A 17004-nucleotide genomic window follows, 5' to 3' on the forward strand; every position below is an offset into this window, starting at 1 on the left:
ACTGCCAGCTCTCAATGTTTGTGACAACATCAGCAACAATCCAGGTGAGAAAGCCCAACACCTGTGCATTTTCCCCCAGCTCCTCAGGGGGGCCCTGCATATATATTTTTATTCTCTGTCCAAATTACTTTGGGATGTGTCTTTGTTTCACACTAACCTATGCAAACCTACCAGGTCTCACTTGTTAATAAAAGTTCCATGCAGTTATGGTATTTGAACAAACTGTACGAGCTAAATTGTTTAGGAAATATAGATCTTGCACCAACTAACCATCTCTTCCCTTGGTTTCACATGGAATTTGAAGTTTTAAAATGCAGCCAGTATTGTCCTTTACCCTTTGGCCTGATTTGCCCTAGTCCTAACCACATGTGCTTCATTCATATCTTCTAGTTGAAGTCTGGACTCCTTTTCAGCTTTTTTGACAGTTGCTATATGTGCTAACACTGACATTCATATCTGCTGAGTTCTAGCTGTGAGTTCTAGCTCTCACACAGACACCCAAAATTCCAGGGATTGATCAGGTTATACACAAAGGGATCAGCATCTCAGAATCTGGAGATAGCCATTACAACTCAGGAATAGATGTGACTGCTGTAAGAGCTTACAGTCTAGGGACCGTTACAATGTGTTCCCCTGATAAGCTGTGCTCTAAGGTTCAATTCTGAGTTTACACATTGTAGTTAGTCCATTATAGTGTTTGCCTTTGTTTCTGGCTAGATGTCTCTTTAAAGTAACTTTAGAAGCATTTCTGAGCCCTGGGATGCCAAGAGAATTCTGGAAGTGTGGCAAAGGTTCTTTAGCGATCATGCTGTGTGGCTTTTGGCCTTTGCTATTTATCCTGATCAAACCTTGCACTGTCCAGTTCCAATTCCCACTGCCTTGTTCATCCCCAACCGCCTTACCCATTTCCTGTAGAAAACAAAAAAAATTAATCTATTATAATCAATATAATCTCACTTCATAACATCATCATTACTACTTCCATTATCTGTTCCCTGCACTATTTCTGGGTTTCTTTCCTACACTGGACAAAACACTTAAAAGAAAATCGAGCAACAACAACAAAAAACTCACCTAAAAACAAACAAGCAAAAAACCCCAAACCAAACCAAAGCAAAAAACTGCTGTCTTAATAGGTCTGAAACTATTTCCCCCACTTTTTCAGTGGGTACAGACAGATGTTAGACATAAAAATTTGAATTTCCTTACATGAGGTCAGGGAACAAAAAAATGTGTGTAGCAGTGCTTAGTTTTTCCACACTGGGGCTTTTGTTGTTTTCTTTTTGTTTTTTGTTTTGTTTTTTAATTTAGAACGGATGGACAGAAAGTAATTATAGTCTGCCATCTAGTGTTCTTATTTGGAACTGTGTCTCATGGCTAAGATCTGACAGCTAAAATTCAAAAAAGGAATGCATTGATTAAAGTAAGGATCTGTGAATTCTAGAACCACTTTTGCCTTCCCAGCTTCAGAGTTCCACATGTCAAAAAGAATTAAAGGGACACAATGCTGAAAATTTATTGCAAAATGTAGGGCAGGAATGAATAACTCCACACGGTGTAGAAGTTAACACCAGTCAACTGCATTCAGGATGCTCTGCGGAAAAATGACTTGAAGTGAAACCTAATAAAGCAAAGCAAGCAAGCAAAAAATATCGTTGTGAGAAAGCATCTTTCAAACAGAGGAGACATTCCTGTAGTCACCCTGGTTCAAACACTCAACAAACTGGACACAGTGGGTTAGCTCTGACCAGCCTCCATGCTATTGACAGACTAATCTTCCTTAAACACTGGGTCATGATTGTTTGAAAACCTCCAGGAACCCTATTTTTCTTTATTCTTAAACCACCTCTTCTGTCTGGTTTCATTGTTGCATTTATCTGGCTTCATCCCACCTATAAAATTATTTACCACTGCTCTTCTTGAACTTTCTGCCTGTCACTCATGCCCTCTTGAACGAGCTCTGCTCTCTGCTGTCTTCAAGTCTCCATTGACTTAGTTCCTCTCGAGAGGAATGTCTGCTCTTCCCTTCTTTTGCCAAATCATGTCCTCCTCCTGATTCAGGGCCCCTGGTGCCCTCCTTTGCCTGGAAAGTCCTAGAAGAATTATAGGTTATATTTCATAACAGAGTGCTTGTCCAAATACTGTCAAATGCTTTACCATTATTTCACATTTTAGTCCCATCTCCTCCCATCTCATATTGTGAGATGGTCCAGGTCAGACACTATTTCTTACCCATTTGGAGCCTCCCGCCCCCACCAAGTCAAGGTTTCTGGGTTCACTGTGAGCCCAGTTACACACCTATGGATTGGCTTTCCTTACCTTTCCCTCCATTCTGCAAGGCAGATGGGCTGCTGTTGTTCTTCCCATTTAAGAATAAGGACCAAAGACCCAGAGCATTTGCTGGTTTGTCTTCCAGGAAGTGAGCCAATGACAGGGTCAGGACAGGGATTTCCGTCCCGGATGAGCATTCCTCCTGGCACGCACAGCTGCATCAGGCTGGCACTGAGAGGCAGCTCAAGGAATACACGAAACCCTTCTTTATTTTCAGATATTCCTATTCAGATAGAGAACAGACACCAGTGCCTATCGCAGGGAGCGGCCAAGCAACTGATAATCATCAGGACCTGTGGTTATGACGCCTGCCTGGAGATTTCAGTTCTCTGTGAGTGGTTATGCCACGTTTTCAGCCCACACCCAGCTGTCTTTTTTGAAAACCACAAACTGGTGTTCTTACAGATATTATGACATTCTTCAGCACAACCCTCCATTTAAATGACTAAACTGGCTTGTTTATATTTATTTAAACAATCATAGATCTGACTGCAGCCTTTTCTTACTTGCAAAAAGGTATCAAGGACTCCGAGACTCACGCTCTGTGATGAGCTATTAAAAACGGCGACGACAGCCAGGGTAGTCTTAAACCGAAATCATTAGGAAATTACAGGGAGTGTGGAGGCTTTCTAGGTAGTTTTCTCCTCCGGCCACATGATGGATTTATTTTCCATTGGGTGTTCTTGGTGATTCCTCAGCTTAGGAGCAGGATGTCTTTTGCCCTTATTCATTTGCACAGACTTATAAAGTCCAGTCCCTCCGTTGATGTGTTTTTCTCCCATCCATGCCTGGTGTAGGCCCCACAGCTTTGGTTTGCTCAGCGGGACAACTCGGTAGCAAAATGAAAATATCATATGCCCATGCAGTTAAACGGTTCAGAGGGACAGCATTACTGAAATTAGTCCTATTGAATATCAAGAAACTAGAGGCTAACAAGATTCTTATGCAGTTCTACCAATTTAGAACAATCCTGTGTACCAATTGAACAAAAAGCAGTAGAGAGAGGCTTCTAGCTCAATTGCTTAAAGACAATCTAAATGCACAGTTGTAACAAGTGACTTTTTGTAATTGCATGTCTAATGAAATGATAGGAACTAATCTAAAATGTCATGAGATGTAATGATACTACTTTTAAGATAATACTATTAAAATATAAAGAAGTTTGGTTTCCAACCAAGCTTACAAAACACTTCATGATAATAGTGGCAGGAAATTTTAAGATAAGAATTAGAACTGCCTGAGGAACTTGTCAGATAACGAGTCAGCTGCAGAATACTCAAGAGGAGTCGCCAGTTATTACCGCTGTGATCGTCCCGAACGGTAATGACATCACCTTTACGGCTTACAAAAGCATGAATGCAATCGTCATTCCATTCTGACCTCCCAGCAGGCCCCTGGGAAGGCAGACCAATCCTTCCGACCCCTGTTGGAGGCTTAGAGGGTCAAATGGCTTCCATCCCTTAAATGTCCCATGGCTGGTGGGGGTTGGGGGAGGACACTGTGCTCTGAAGCCGAGCATCCATATGCTAGCACAGTAAGAAACATTCTCCACCATGTCATAACAAATATTGGCTATCCAGTATTTGGAATATGTTCACCTAAAATATTATTTTTCTTCTCCTATGGAAATCTGAATGTTCTCAGAAGAAATTTCTAATGTAGCACCTTGGGGAAGTATCCATAAAAATGTCTAGTTCTGTCAGTTTCATTGTGTGAGTTAATTTGATTATAATGAATCTTCCTTCTCACACACTTCACACAAAGCTTAGCTAATGAAGAAGACGAAGGGCTAAAAGCATGTCTGTGATTTCTGACCCATTTATCAGCCAGCAATATCTGCAAAGCAACCCACAGTTGTACCCAGGAATGTTTGGACTCCCTATGTCCTAGAATATCTACTCAGTAAACCTTGGACATGGATATCACAAAACAATATAACTGCGATAAGAGGTTGAAAAGCACACTGAATGTTATTGCTTATCTTTGATTCTTCTCAAATTTATCAGAAATTGTTTTCCTTAAGTCCCAAATGTAAAACACATTTGTGCCAGTTTGGATATATTATGTCCCCGCAAAAAGTCATATTCTTTGATACAATCTTGTGAGGGCAGACATTAATCTTTTGATTGTTTCGATGGAGATGTGACTCAATCAACTGTGGGCTAGACCTTTGAGTAATTTATCTCCATGGAGATATTGACCCCGCCCATTCAGGGTGGGTCTTGATTAAATCACTGAGGACCTATAAGAGAGGGACATTTTGGAGAGCAGCTGAGAGAGACATTTTGGAGAAGGCCACTGAAGGCTGATGCTTGGAGATGCAGACAGAAGGACATTTGGCGATGCTGAACTAAGAGATGCTAGCCCAGAGTTTGCTCTGGAGAAACTAAGAGAGGGCCCCCAGACGGTTAGATGCCCAAGGAGCTGAAAAGGCTGAGAGAGAAGCCCAGAGACATTTTGGAGAATGCCATTTTGAAATGCAACCTGGGAGCAGCAGACACCAGCCTTGTGCCTTCCCAGCTGATCGAGGTGTTCTGGACGCCATTGGGTATTCTTCAGTGAAGCATTAGCAAACCGGAACAACATCTTTTCCATTTAAAGTGACAGACTTGGGCTGCTGGATGGTGTTTCCCACCCTGTGGAATACTGGAACATCATATTTCCTGCTGACAAAAATTCTGGGCAGGGTTGTAAGACCAAATCAACTTAGCAGAAAATACCGTATTGACTTTTCATATACAAGACTCTAGGTTCTGATTTCTTGAGTGCCTAGGGAAAGTTATTCCCATTGAAAATGAACATTTGATTGATTAGAACAGAGTTACGCCCTTTAAAAGATTGAATTGTTGGCGTTAAAGGACCACATTCAACTCTCAAGGTGTAGGCTGCCCTTAAAATTCATTTTTTTCTCCCTAGGCAGTTGTGACTTGTCTCATGCCTCAAAAGGGCATATCGTGGATGAGCAGACTGTATGAACAGTCTTGGGTTAACTGCCCCTCAGGCTTGGATCTAGAGATGACCAACTATTAGCAGAAAGGGAAAAGCTGAAAAGATCCACGAACTACAGGCAAAGCCAAAAAAGGCTTCTCACTTCCAATGACATCTGTAGGAGGCTGCTTTTAGTGGGCGTGAACATTTAGTTAGAAAGGTTAAACCATGAGAAGTAATGAGCAACAGCCTTAAAAGTAGGACTGTCATGTTCACGGTCACACTATGCTTCGGTCTAACTATGATTGCTAACTCAATTTGATTTAGCTCAGTTTCCTTGTGTCCAATTGGCACATCACAAACTACTCTCCTCCTGAATATAGGCTCTAGGCTGGATGTCCCTAGTTTGGAAGTGTGATCTGTTTGTTCAAGTTCCCTCTAAGTCAAGCTCTAAGTGGTTCCCAGCCAAATTGAAACCTTCTTTCTCAATGAACCACAGGAGTAAACCAGATGCTCAGATAGGATCTGGGTGAGAATTACTTTGAGTTAAACCTCCTCTCCTTCCCAAGTCATTATAAACTGGTATTTACATAACGGGGTCAACCAATTGGTAATTTGTTTTTGACTTTTATAAATGATTTATTTAATTTGTCTAGTTTCTGATTAGGTAAAATATGTGCATGTACAAAATTCAAGAAGCATAAAGAGTACATGGTGAATAGTTACTTTTCTTCTTACCTTAATCACCAAGGACCGAGTTTCTATCTCTGGGGACTTCTGTTTTTACCAGTTTCTTTGTTGTTCCAAAGACAGTCTTTGCCTACATCCCCTCTTCCCACCCACATATATAGACAAATTAAATGTATATATAATTTTTCATGCAAATGATTGTGTACTATACAAATAGTTTTAAACTTTGTTTTTTAACCCAACAATACATCTTGACGCTGCCTCATTCTTTTTGACTGCTGTATAGTATTACTTTTTGTGGATGAGCTATAATTTATTCAATCAGTCTCATATTAATGGATATTTAAATTTTTTCTAATCTTTTGGTACTACAAACACCTTTGTTTGTAAGGCAGCATCTTTGTATATACATTATTCACACATATGACTATATTTGTAGGATAAATTTCTAAAAGTGGATATGACAGATTTTATTTTTGCCAAAATTAATGATAGGCTTCCTGTTTTTATTAATGCTTTCTGTCTTTCACTATGTCACCTGTTTTCTTTTTTCCGATAATATGAAAGATTTTAGTTCTTTCTCTAGTGGTTATAAGACTACTTCATAGTATACCTTATATAATACCTCTGCTTTTTTGGGTCAGCATTCTTTGGTTCCTTACTACAATCAATATTAAAACCAGCAATTTCCACTTTCTCCCCTCAAACATCCCTTCTACCAGCTGATATTGTTGATTTTTACTATTTTCCTTAGTGTTTTTATTTACATATTTAAATAAATGTGTGTTGACTGGTTTATCAGCTTTGATCTCTGGCTATAAAAGAAAAGGCGATAAGGAAATCTCCATATCCATATTATCTTCCTTTTTGTATTCCCTTTTCCTCTGAATTTTGTTGTTTATCATAATGTTTCCATTGTCAGGGAATCTTTCAGTATCTTTGATATCCAGTGGCTTTACTAGGATACATCCAGTGCTGATAATTTGCTGTTGTTTTTTTTTTTTTTTTCCCTGGTATAAGCTGTGCCATTAAAAATTTAGCTTTGAGTCTCCTATGAATTCTGGTTCTCCTTTCAACTCTAGCTCATTTCCATTTCATCTTCTCACTTTTCTCCTTCTGGTCTTACTGTGCTTTCAGCGGCGTTTGTTCTCCCTGTTACTTCCAAAGTCACCTGCAGATTTCAGTGAGGGCTGGTTTCATCTCCTGTTTCCCCACCATTTCTTCCCTGGGTCCTTTTAACCCTACTTTAAACTCTTGTTTTATAAATCAACAGCTTCACTGCCTTCTTTGAATCCATGGTGATATGCTTCATCTTATTATTTACCTGGTCTGCAACAGCACTTCTCTGGTGCGTGCTTATTTATTTGCCATTCTCCCTTCCATGATCACTGCATCTGACTATCACTCGTCCTTATTAGGATGAACTCCCTGGACCAGAGACGCCACGGACAGGGACATATCATTGTGAGGTTCCTTATAACAGAGTCGGAGGTGTAAGTGAGCTCTTTTCGCTTTCTTCTCCTCCCCCAAAGGAGAGCGGCAGCTGCATCGCTGTACGCCAAGCACTATCTCACCTCTACCCTGCCTTGCGGACTGATGTGATAACTGTGATTCTCATTCAGATCTGTCTCATGTTTCCGGAAAGCGGGCCACTACATCTTTATCTTGCCATTTAAATACTGGAAGTTGATTGGTAGCTTTTTATTAAGATTTGATTATATGCATAAAAAAGCAACAGTTTTGAGGCAGAATGAGCTGCCTCTGCCACTTACTAGCTATGTGAGTTGTTTATATTTTGTTTCCCGTCAAATAGAAATAGCAATCTTGTCCATATAGCAGACTCATGAGGCTGCTATAGAGAATAACGGGAAATTGGATGTGAAAGTCCTTTAAATTAAATTCACTATACAAAAGTTATGTGGCATTATTAAGGGTTTAATTGTGTCCCCCAAATGATATGTTCAAGTCCTAAGACCCTGGCACCAGCAAATGTGACCTTATTTGGAAATAGGGTCTTAGCAGATGTGATCAAGTTAAGAGGATGGCAAACCGAACTGGGTGGCCCTTAATCCAATGTCACTGGTGTCCGTATGAGAAAAGGAGAAGACACACACACACAGACATAGAGATGGAGCAGACATATAAGGAGAAGGCCACCTGAAGCAGAGTCAGAGACAGATGTGCTGCATCTGTAATGCAAGGAATGCCAAGGACTACTGGCAAACCCCAGAAGCTAGAAGAGTCAAAGAAGTAGCCTCTCCCCTGGTTTCAGACGGACACCCTGATTTTGAACTTCTGGCCTCCAGAACTGTGAGACAACAGATTTCCTTTGCTTTAGGCCACCCAGTTTCTGGTACTTTGTTACAGCAGCCCTAGGAAACTAACACAAGTATTTTTTTCTTCTTTAGAGAACTTGTGGGTTTACAGAACAATCATGCTTAAAATACAGGATTCCCATATGCCACCCTATTATTAACACCTTGCATTGGTGTGGAATATTTGTAACAATTGATGAAAGCACATAATATTTTTTTTTTCAAAAAAGAAAAAAAAAAATCATCCACTCTTACTGCCCAGTTTAGTACTGGTTTAAAACTTTCCAGGCCTCAGAACGAGGGAGGTTCATGAAAGCATTTTGCTCACTCGGGGACTTTCCAAGGGGTCAGTTTAAATCTTATAAGCATTTGCCCTTCACTTTAAAGAGCTCCAAATAAATCCCCCATGATTTTTATTATCCACATTTATCACCCTTCCTTTCTTGTTACTACAGCTTTAAAATAAACTCTCTATTATTGGTGGGAACATTTTAAGGTCCAAAAATAAATTATCTTGGAACTCATCAACAACATCCCAAAAGTCAGCATGGGGGATATTTTTTAAAAATCTAGGAAAGACTGCTAGGTTCTTGCCCTGTGATGGTGTTCTCATAGAACCCCTTAGATTAGAATTTGTGTCTGATTCAGTTTTACCTTCTGCCACTAAAAAAACTAACAAAGGGTTTCCTACAGTTCCAGCACCCTTTTGTCTCAGAAAACTTGCCTCTCCTATTTTAGAAGAGCAAAAAAGTATTGGGCAGAAATATTAACTGGTTGTTTTAACCATCTTTCAGTCTACGCTTCCTCACTCCAGGTATTTCAATATAGATTTTTTAAAAATATGTCCCTTGCAATTTACAAGTGGTCTCACTAGGATTTTTGTCATCTTATTTAACTTTACAAAAGGAATACATTTCAATAATTCATCGTCAATCATTCAATACATGTTTAAGAATGATAATTCTAAGCCTAGAGCTGTGCTAGGTACATGGAGATATAGAGATGACACCAATGACAGCATTTAAATTTATTTTGAATTTAGGATGTGCCAGGCCTGGTAGTGAGCACATTGCATGCATTCATGCATCAAATCCTCAAAACATCTCCATGCATTCGTTAGCTTTTGCTGTTGTAGTACACAACTTCAGTATCTCAGTGGATCAAAAATACTGATCCCAGGCTCATATCTGATCAAGGCTGAGGGTCCGCTGCATCTCTTCTGGGCGGGGCAGGACCCTACATGTTTTCTCATTCTGAAACCCAGGTTGAAGCATTCTCTGGAGCAGCAAAAGGGCTTACATGCTCCGACTCGACAAACCTCCCATCCACTCTTGCACCACTGGCCAAAGCAAGTTACACGGTCCAGCCTAAAGTCTACCCCATCAATGGGGAAGGTTGGCAAAGGTGGGGAGAAGACAAATAATTGTGAGAAAAGAATGCAGACTGCCTCCATTTGCTCTTCTGCCCACAAAATACTTTCACTTCTCTCCAAGATACTGAAAACTACCAGGCACCGAGCTTGGAAGTCAAAATCTAGTGATCAAATGTCTGCTTACTGTTCTTGACTCAGAGACCTAAGAACTAAAACAACAAATTGTCCTCCCTGTACCCCCAGACACCCAACATAATACAACGGTAGAATAGGGACACCTTAAAAAATGGGAAGACTGGGAGGCACCACGCCCCTCATCCTGATGGCAGGGAATGCTCCTTGGCTTGTCACAGTTACATTCTCTGGGAGTAGCTCCTCAGTCCATTGTTCTCTGTGGTTCTTGATTCCACCCTTGGGACAGCCCTTCCTTTTCCATTATCTTCCTTGGCCTCTTCTGAAGAGGGCACTGGAAAATACATCCTGTTTATGGGTGAGAAGCTATCTCAGATTATTTCTTACCCATAGAAAACTGGACACCCAAGGGTTTCTTTAAGACTCGAACAGTTATAGGCTCTTCAAATCCATGCTGGCCATGTCCTTGGCAATGCACCACTCTGCAAAACTGCTTTTGTTTTTAGTCAGTCTGTACCCAGTCAGCTCCAAGTAAGCCAATTTCTACACTCATAACTTTTTGAGGAAGGCCTCCAATTATAGATTTAATTATAGGTACTTTGAGCTTATCAGGCTCCAGAGGGATTGCACCCTTAGTTTTTTTCCCTGATCCATTTGATCCAACTGAGATAATTTATTGAGGGCCATATTCATCTAATCAGAAGACTTAAAAGGACTATGTTTGGATATTTGCTCCAATCTTTGTCTTAATTTGAGACCTCTTCACCTGTTCGAAATAAAAAACAGTTCTGATTGTTGTCTCTAAAAGTCCTGGACTCTTAGCTCTGCTGGACTCGGCTTGGCTCTGCTCCACATGTTTTCTCGTTCTAGAATCCAGGTTGAGGAAATAGCCACTGTCTGATACATGATGATCTCAAGGTAGGGGTTCATAACAAGAGGGGTATGGAATGTGCAATGCCTCTAAAAACTCCTACTCAGATGAGGTAAACGTCTCATCTGCTCATAGCCCGTTGTGGCAAGTCACATGGCCAAGCCCAAAATTAACAGAATGAGAAAGTCTAAAGGGGATGAATAATTGTGAAAAAATAATCCAATTTCCACACCTCATGAGAAAGTTACTGTTGTAGCTCTCTTTATAGAGAAGGAAATTGAGGCACAGAGATTGAGGGCCTTGTCCAAGGTCTTGCAGCTTATTAGTGGGGAGCCAAGAAGCCATCCTACTTCATCTGACTCCATGATGCCAAGTCATTTTCCAGATTCGTTCTCCAGGAGCTCTCATATTTGTGGAATAACTTGCACCATCTTGTCTAAATTTTCAGCAGATTTACTAATGACAACAATTTTAGTAGAAGAATCAAATTTGGCAATAATAAAGCTTTTAAAAATGATGTTACTGATTTATTCAAGAAATAATACATTAAATCAATGCCTATTGTAACTTGTGAGCTCATAAAGCTCAATGCAGGATTATTGGAAACATGAATGTAATCCAACTATTGAGTATTCAATAACGTGATTCCTACAGAGTCTGTTTAAGCCTCCTTTCTGAATTGCTATAGTACGTCTTTACCCAGAAGAAAATACAGAAGCCTAAGGTGCCATATTATGAAAGGATTTCAAATTCCCAAATCTTACACCTGAATAAGAAAATCTTACAGGACAACTCCTGAAAGAGTTTTCATTATCTCGGGATTCAAAAAGGAATCCAGGTCTTGTTAAATACCACAGTCGGGGAAACAGGGATTAAAGCCACACTTGACAACCTCATCACAGGCAAGTATTAGATTCCAAATAAGGTCTTTCATCCTGGACTCTCCTTTAACTATTCTCTTGTCTGCAGAACTGGCTCAGATTTGTCTGCCAAAATTTTTCATAAATTGCATTCAGACTTATCTCCAGAGAGGTATGGAGCTTAGAACTATTAAATAGTGCAGTTTTCAAACATCCCCTAAATGAATTTATTTATATGGATTAAATCATGTTAAAATAAAGTCAAGAGTGGTCTTGAGGAAAGAGTCATAGAAACATGTCTGACACCCCAAGGGACATGTGCAGAATGGGAGGAGCAGGTGGGGAGCTGAAACAGACTGAGCCAGGGAGCTTCTGATCTCACCAGAGTTCTTTCCACTCCAGGGCCAGCCCAGCCCAGCACACCAGTGTTTTGAATGCAGTGTCAGCCTTGATTGTATTCTAAACACAGGCATGTTTATTTTTTAGAAACTTGTCTTTAGTGTACTGAAAAATTGGGAGGAACCCTGTAAGGACTTTATGGGGAGAAGGTCTACTTTTAAGGGAAGTAGGATCCAAGCACTTTGTGATGCTTTGGGGCCCTCCCTGGAGACCTGGTTTGGTGGAGGTTGTCCACCCAGGCTGGAAGAATGAGGGAACAACCACAAACTTGTGGCTATTGCGTTCGAGTCAGAGAACATCCTACAGGCACTGGGAGTCCTCCTGTAAAAATGGGTACAGGGGCCATTGGTATTTATCCATACATAGGGATATACCATCTGTGCCAGCAGCTACCTTTCCCCTGAGAACTTCTCCACCCATGGAGTCGGTCAGGATAGGCCAACTACTATAAGGAACATCTCCAGTGATTTGTAGCTCAATGACATAACAAGTGTATTTCTCACTCAGGTCATAGTCCAGCTTGGGTATTTGATGGATGTTATCCCCTGCAGTGATTCTGAGACCCACAATCCTTCCACGTGGTGGCCCTGCCACCTTCTGGAGCCTCAGGGTTCCCCACTGAAGGCTCTGGAAAGTGGCATCCATGGCATTTGCCCACACATCAGTGGACAGAAATGGGTCTGTGCAGCTGTGTGGGAGACTAGGTGCCCAAGAGGAAAATGAAATGGATTTGAAGAACATGCCACCAAGATCTACAGGGGAAAAGCCCTCTTTACATCTAAGAGCCAAGCAATGGCCACATGTTGTGAAGAAGCATGCAGGTGTTAAGTCAAACTGGTCCCTTAGCCCAAGGAAGTATACATCCTTGCCATCTCATTCAGAGCCCTTCCTCATTCAGCCCCAACCAGCCTTTCTGGTTTCATCTCTTGCAGTTCACTGCCCACCCCCCACCTCCCCTGCACTTCACATGCTGGCCACGTTGGATTACTGGCTCTTCTTTGAATGTGTCATAGACCTTCACACCTTTGGGCCTTCACAAATGTTATTTCCTGTCAGAAACACCCATCCCTCCCCTCCTCCTCAAGACCCAGCTCAGATGTTCCCTCTTATTTGAGGCCTTCCTTGAACTCCCTCCCCAGGCAGAATTAATTACTCTTAATAATTTAATTTTTCATCCTCCTACAATACTCTCTATATTATTTTATTTTATTACCACACTGTATCTTTTTTATTTGTTCACCTACATGGGGGAAAATAATGAGATAAATATCTGGGAGCCTTTATGGAGGTCAATGTGTAACTGAAGAGCCCCCTACCAAGTGTAAGTCAAGAATCAGCAGAAATTCAGAAAACTGTAAAAATCCTGAGTTTTTTTTAAGGAAATCTGTAAGCTATTTGGAAGTGCGTTCTAGATGCATCATCGTTCCCTGGAGAGCTATAAAAGCTGCAAGAAAGCCTAAGTAATACATCTCTGAGGCCAAGATCAAGATGATATTGCACTTTCTGCCCTGCTTTCCACGGTGCTGGTTGGGATGCCTCAGTGAGGGTCTCTGATGAAGTGCAATCCCCAAATCTGCATGTGGAAGAAGCATAACCTTCTGGAGGAACGCAGAAAGAAAGAACCTAATGTTAACATTTCGTTGCATGGTCCAGGCAAAGCTGTCATTCCACAGGGGGCTGTGTGAAACTCTGAGGCTGCCGAGTCTTACCCACAATCCTTCTTTCCCAGTGAACGAGCCTGAGTTTCCACATTACCAAAGTCAACACAGACAGCCACAGTTCACAAGAAATTTTTTTCATTAACATAATGGAGGGCAATAAAGAGCACTGGCCAAACCTCTCCCTCATCATCTTGGCATTTATGACTCTAGTCTCAGTAAAGTTTATGGTAAAATAAGTGCACCTTTTATTCTGATTTTTTATTTTCTATATCCCCTTATTTTCTGCTATTCCCTTTTATGTGGTCATGCTTATATTGGCTCACAATCTCTCTCTCCTTCCTTCTCTCCTGGCTCTGATTTTCTCAATACCTCAGGGCAAACCTTCTAAGACAGACTTTCCTAACAGACATTGCTGGGGTTATTGCCTGCAACATTGTTAAAAATAGACCCTGCTCTGCTGCTTTAAGCCTTAAAGAGTAAGAGTAGAGATCCTTTTCTGCTTGGAGAGAGAATCCAGACTGGGAGTGAGTGCATTTGATTGCAGGAGAAACAGGTGTTAAAATGATTTCTCCCATCCTATTAAATATCCTTTTCATACATTGATTCACAGGCATGTTTCCATTCAGATGACTGAACAGGCAACCCTGTAATTTATCCACTACATCCATTTTGTCCACCCCCCTGGCAACAATTTCTCTTCAGTTTCTGCCAACATTGTCTATTGTCTCCTTGGGTTTCTGCACAAGGTGAGTGATAGAAGGACAGACCCATGAAATTAAACAGCAAAAAGCAGCAAGCGTATAATTTAACAGGACTAGCAGGCAATACCATCAATCTATACTTGTATTTGAATTTTGGTGATAGGGCTCCTTCCATTGCTTTTGTTTTGCTTGGTGACAATAACTTAAAGTTACTAAAAATTCAGCTTTGAGAAATGCCCTTTTTTTTTTTTTTTTGACAAAATTGGGGTGGGAGAACATATGAAAAGAGAGGGAATCCTAAAACGAAAGTGCTCAACACTAGAAATAAGGAAAGCATCAATTAACTTCCTTGCACATCTTTTAGCCATGTGTAACACTAGGCACTGGAGGTGTGGAAACCACAAAACACATTTATACCTCAGCAGACTGATATTTGCAAATACCTTTAGTACACACTTCAGGGTAAGAAGGCAACTTCAGTTTCGAGCCCCCAAAATTGGGCAAAGGAGGGCAGCTGTTTGAGTGGAAAGAAAGGCAAATTTTAGGGGGACCAGGGTCCAAATTCCAGCTCTAACCTTGACCATCTCTCTGACTCGGAACAAATTGCTTCATGTCTTAAGACCTCCGTTTCTTCATCTGCAAATTGAGGAAATTGAATTAGATGATCTCCAAGGTCACTTGTAGTTTGAATGTTCTCTACACGCCATTTTCCAGTCCGTATATCATGTCATCTGGAAAATCAATTCCACGGAGTTACTGCTTCCAACTTATGTCACTGGAAAATGTCAACAACTGTGAAATGGATCCCTTGTTGGCGTGTCTTAACATTTTCAATTTTGAAAGGTTCTGTGTGAATGTATGTTTATGCTTCTGTAATGTGTTTAGGTAGGCTATTATAATATATTCAGATTTAAAGGCCATAGACTGACCAAGTAAAGCCACTGTGTTTAGGAGACTAAAAATCAAAGGATCAGTCATACATATACACAGAACTTTCTTTCTCTCTTCTGTTTTTCTTTTCCCTCACACTAACCCTCCCTTTCTCTCCTGTCACTTTGGAACCTGGGTCTGGGCTCTTTCAGAACTGGATGGACGCTTCTGCTTGGCAGGCCTCTAGCACCAAGGGTCTCTTTTTGCCTGTAAGAATCTCCCTGGTCTCCTCGGGAACGTTAGGGAGAATGAACGGAGGGATGGGAAGTGGACCGACTGGAAAGCAGGCTTTTCTAGGGCAGGGACAGCCGACAATGACACCCAAAAGGACGAGGGAGCAGCTCTGACCACTCAGGCCAGTTGCCTTTTTGTCATCTTCAGAAGTTACTCAAAGCAAGATTCTTTAAAGCTGCCTCCTTGTTATAGAATTTGGAGGCATTTTGGTGTTTGCTTTCCAAAGTGCTTAAAGCAAAATCAGACTTTTTTGAGCTGATGCTTTTGCAAACCTTACCTGTCCCAACCTGGTCATTTGAATTAAGATGTGTTATAAATTCTTTATATGCATATTTCAAATAAGAGACATTGTTTTCCTTTAGTCCTACTTTTACAACAAAGAGACAAATAATAGAAAAACAACTTCATAACAGGAGTTAAAAAAAATTCCATGGTACAGAATCAACCTAATGCCTTGAATCACCTGCATTTCTAACACTGGACTGGGATAACTGGCCTATAGATCACTGACTGAGCTTTATGTGTGTGTCCTGCTCAGTGCTAGGCACCATGGGAAGTCCAAGAATGTGAAGCAGGGAATCCCTCTTGTTGCTAGGCTGCTGATAGTACTAGAAAAGAGGCATGGCTGGCAAAGTGGTAGGGGCTCAATAGAAGTCTATTTGCTTGAGATACTTGAGGCTCCTGGAAGCAAACCCAGCCTCAGGGGCTGACTTACAAGTTGGATGAGAGCATTCTGAACCTGTCACTGTGATTTCCTTTTCCTGGCTGCTTTCCAATAAACTGATATCCCAGGAAAGATGTTTCCCTAAATAAGGCCTGTTTTCCTAAAAGCTTTCATAGGATATATTGGGGGCTCAAGGAATGGGACTCGGTGACACCATTCCATGAGAGGGTGATGAACAGCCATGAAAATCTTCAGGGAATGCAGCAGGTATGGTCAGAGAAGTGAGGGGATCACAGCACTCGACAGGAGAGACAGCCGTGGCTGTGAAACACTTAGGAGGTGCACAGAATCCTGTGGATGAGGCCAGCTTTGACAGGCATCATGGTACTCAGCAGAGGCCGGATACCACAGAAAGGAAATATAAATGAACCCTGCAGAAACCCCTGAAGACTTCAGAAATACTTGGGGCAAGGCAGGGGGCCTGAATGCAAGGAGCAGTGAGGCCAAGATGCACCAAAATATCAGTGGCAGAGGATAAGATGTCAGTTTGCCCTTGGGGAGCTTATAATCTAGTTGGGAAGACAAGACTTTCACACTTGAAAAACTAGGACATTATGGAAAGTAAGATGTGGTCAAGCACTGCACTGTGTTTCGAGATGATATTTGCTGTAGCATTTCAGGAAGGGGGTAGATTGGACAAGCTGGCAGTATTTGTGAAGGAGGTGGAATCTGACATGGCTTTCAAGAGTGAGAGGGATTTAGCTAGGTAGAGAGTCTTCTACATGGGGTGAGAGGTGTAGGCCAGTAGCAAAGCCTGTCTTACAAGGTGTTATGGGTTAAATCATGCCCCCCAAAATAAATATTGAAGTCCTAACCCCCAGTACCTCAGAACGTGAACTTATTTGGAAATAGGATC

At 41.2% G+C, this 17004-nt stretch overlaps 1 long non-coding RNA gene across 1 annotated transcript; it reads right to left on the bottom strand.

The window, feature by feature from the left end:
- Nucleotides 1–613: 613 nt before the first annotated feature.
- On the bottom strand, nucleotides 614–2591 carry LOC119533810. The gene is made up of 3 exons (XR_005216879.1): nucleotides 2320–2591; nucleotides 1909–2093; nucleotides 614–1621 (listed from the first exon to the last, which is right to left on the bottom strand). It is a non-coding gene; the product is annotated as an uncharacterized LOC119533810 (long non-coding RNA).
- Between the last annotated feature and the right edge of the window lie 14413 nt (nucleotides 2592–17004).

The sequence above is a fragment of the Choloepus didactylus genome, chromosome 5 (genome assembly GCF_015220235.1).
Source record: "Choloepus didactylus isolate mChoDid1 chromosome 5, mChoDid1.pri, whole genome shotgun sequence".
NCBI classification, from domain to species: Eukaryota; Metazoa; Chordata; class Mammalia; order Pilosa; family Megalonychidae; genus Choloepus; species Choloepus didactylus.